Source organism: Triticum dicoccoides, chromosome 3A, assembly GCF_002162155.2.
Source record: "Triticum dicoccoides isolate Atlit2015 ecotype Zavitan chromosome 3A, WEW_v2.0, whole genome shotgun sequence".
Taxonomy (NCBI): domain Eukaryota; kingdom Viridiplantae; phylum Streptophyta; class Magnoliopsida; order Poales; family Poaceae; genus Triticum; species Triticum dicoccoides.
Window position 1 is genome coordinate 92,037,928 of NC_041384.1, and position 3,415 is coordinate 92,041,342.

Consider the following 3,415-nt stretch of genomic DNA (forward strand, 5'->3'; position numbering starts at 1 on the left):
CAGGTCTCGTGTCGGTGACCTCAGGGAGACGACGAAATTGATTCGGTGACCGTGGTGGCACATGTTGGTCGGCGGCGTGATGGGCGGTGCACTATGATTCGTCTGAGGTGGTGGGAGGGGGGGGGGTGGGTTGGGAGAAATCTCTGGCGGCTCTTCCGGCCCCGACGCGGCGACGCCTGTGGGTGCCGCCGGACCTTCCTGAAGGGCGTCGGGTACACCCTCCCCCCACTACCCCCAGCGTACTGGGGGAAACCCTAGGACTAGTCCGGGCAACAGCGGCGTCGTCGTCTCCTTCTTGAAGGTGTTGCTTGGTACGCGACACTTCGGAGTGCTGGGAGCGTGGTGGTACTTCTCTGGAGGGTGCAGCGGTCGCCGGTCGTCTTCGTTCGTTGATCTACCGTTGTTGGCATTAGTTTCTCTTTCTTTCTTCTCTGTTTTTTCTTTGGTCTTGTTTGTGCTGCGGCCCCAGCACCTATCGTTGGATGTATCGGTGGTTGCTTTGTAATACAAAGCGGGGGAAACCCTTTTTTGTAATAGTAAGATTTATAGATACTGGGATGCATCAACGCAATTTTACAGCCTTAATCTATAATCTGGTTGATGATTGTTACATAGATAAACTCCTGATTCTTCCATACAACAAAACAGTTCGTCAGTTGTTTTACTCGTGTATTCTCACATAATATTTTTTTGCTGGGTTACAAAAATAATGCATAACATGTTGATCACAATACCGTGCCAGCTTGTTAGAGATGGCAAAGCTGTTCTATGCAGGGTACCCCTCCGAGCTAGCCGCCGCCTACTGTATCCAATGTTCTGTTGCATCCGGTGCGACTTTAAAGAATACCTTCTTCTACCTGGGCATTGAGCCCCTCAGGGACGACGAGGTGCAGCGTCTGGGGTGGAAGCAGTTCAACTACACGATGATGAAGTGAGTGAAGGGGTTAAGACGGTTGCGTTGTGCGTGCGCTTGCTTGCTGGTGAGTGTCGCCTCTGTGACTAGGTGTTCTTTGCTGTCTATGCCCTTTGTAGTTTAAGGTGTTTGTTCTTTTAGCAGCCATTAAAATACTGCAATGTAAATGAATGTCTTCTATATGTCTACAGCATGCACTAGAAGTATAGAACTAATGGCAGTGTTTTGTCTATACAATATATTAGTATATTATACATGTTTTTGATTCTAAGTGTATTATAAATTAGTATAGACTATCTATCATCCTTTCATTCAGTTTTTGCAGAGAAGTTCAGTTGCCTTACGTATGACTTTACCAACAGTTCTTTTTGTGCAGTTGACACAATGGTATGATGTAGCATGTTGGCGTATAGTTTTATCCACCATTTATAGGGAATACGTATTAGGTTCCCTTGCTGCAAATGTTAAAAAACTTAAATGCAGTGAATGATTGTGTTTTTAGATGGAAAACGTCATTTCCAGTAATAGTTGGACAACCTGAAAAGAATTGCTCGAGTAACATGTTTCCAAGCAGCATACTGCGCATAATCTTTCAAATTATAGGCAAGGTTATACAAGAAACACTGACCTAGGAGTTAGTGTAGTACTTTGTTCATCATTCCATAATTTCTTTGCACCAAGACGTGGATCCTAATGGCTTACTAACATCCTAATTTTCCATCATGGTGGTTTGAGTTTGTTGCCTGCGCTTATTACTAGGAAATGAAGCTCTCAGCCTGGTTCTAACAAACTTAACTGAACTTCTGTACACGAGATAAATAAATACACTATATTAAGATGTTAAGAGTCCTTATACTGATATTTTATTTAGTTATTTTTATTCAAGGATACATTAATTAAGCTTCAAAGTTAATTGTCATTTTTAGTAAATTGGTGTGTGGTAGCATTCTTTAGGTAGTTGTTAATTTACAACACTCTGCACATGTATTGACCGTGCGTCCATTCTGCTTCCTTCTTTTTTCTTTCTTTCTGATTCTAGAATCGAATTCATCCTTGGCGTGGCCCGCTGAAATTTTCTCCAGTCTGTTTCCTTGCAAGAATCAGCACAGGCAACGTAACAATTCAATTCGTTGGGTGTTTTTTTTGCGATTCCCCTCCGGGCCGTATGATTCTTGGCAGGGGAAGAAGCTATTTGGGCTGAATCAGACGAGGTGCAGGAGCAGATTGGGAAGGGCTCCTTTGGCTCTGCGCTTCTGGTGAGGCACAAGGTTGAGAGGAAGAGGTTGGTGCAATTCCACCCTTGCTTGCTCTCCACATTCCCTGGACTATCTCTCAATCTCAAGTATGCCTTGTTGCAGGTATGTCTTGAAGAAGATCCGGCTTGCCCGTCAGACCGTCAGGTGACGGCGATCCGCGCACCAAGATGTCTTTTTCATTCCCTATTTTGTGCCATGTCACATGTCAACATTCAACTTAGATGCATGGTTTCTTTGACCTTTGGATGAAGTTCGGCATTTTGTTCATGCAGATGGAGCTTATTGTAAAAGTAAGTGTTGAGTATGTATTTTATACTGCACGTGTATTAGAGTTATGGCCCACCTCCTATTCTTGTATAGATGTATAATTAAGGTAGAGGCCTTCCCTTATATTATATATGCGTGCACCAGCACCCTAATCAATACATCGCATTGCAAATCATCTGTTAATATGGTATCAGCCTTTTCGATCTAACCTTAGGGTCCGCCGCCGTGCCTCCCCGCGCTGCCGCCACTGCACCCCACCACCGCACCCGCGCCGCCGCGCCCCTACTGCCCCGCGCAGCCGCCGCCCGTGCGTAGCTTCCGCCCCGCTGGCCAGCCGCTGTCGCCGCCTTTTGTTTTCCTCTACGCTGCCGTTGCTTTTTTCCTCTAAAGCTGCCGCGGCTTTGCTAGCCAGCCGCCGCGTTGACTTTTCTTCACGTAGCTAGCCAGCACGTCCGCCTCGCTTGCTTCTTGTCACGCCCGCGTAGCCGCCTCGCTTGCCCGCCGTCGCGATCTTCCACCCGCGCCGCAGCTTCCTTTAGCCGCCGCGCCCGACGCCGCTGCCACCTCCTCCACTGCCTTGCTACGTTTCTACACGCATGTCTCGAAGCCGCTGCTGCCCGTGCGTCCCGCACCGCTACAGCCGCTCGGCGCCTTTTTCTATCACGCGCCGCAACTTCCCCGTCGCCATGCAGCGCCTTTCCGCGCGCCGCCGCCGCCGCGGTGCAGTGCATTCCCGCGAGTGCCGCCGCGCCGTGCCTTCCCACACGCGTCACCGCCGCTATCCATGGACTCTTCGGACTACTTCACCATCTGCGGTGAAACTACTCCACCGGCCGCGTCGATCCAGTCGCGTCCTCCCGCACCCGCCGGGTGTTACCCGTTGTCGCCATCATCGCCTCCCCCGCAGCACCCGCAAGAGGGAGGGGGCCGACGCAACCGGCATAGCGGAGGTCACCACCGCCTGCCGCAGCAGCGGGCC

General features: G+C 49.5%; 1 pseudogene; it reads left to right on the top strand.

The window, feature by feature from the left end:
• The first annotated feature begins 752 nt into the window (after positions 1-752).
• Positions 753-3,415, top strand: part of LOC119272006 — a 9,654-nt pseudogene continuing 6,991 nt past the window's right edge.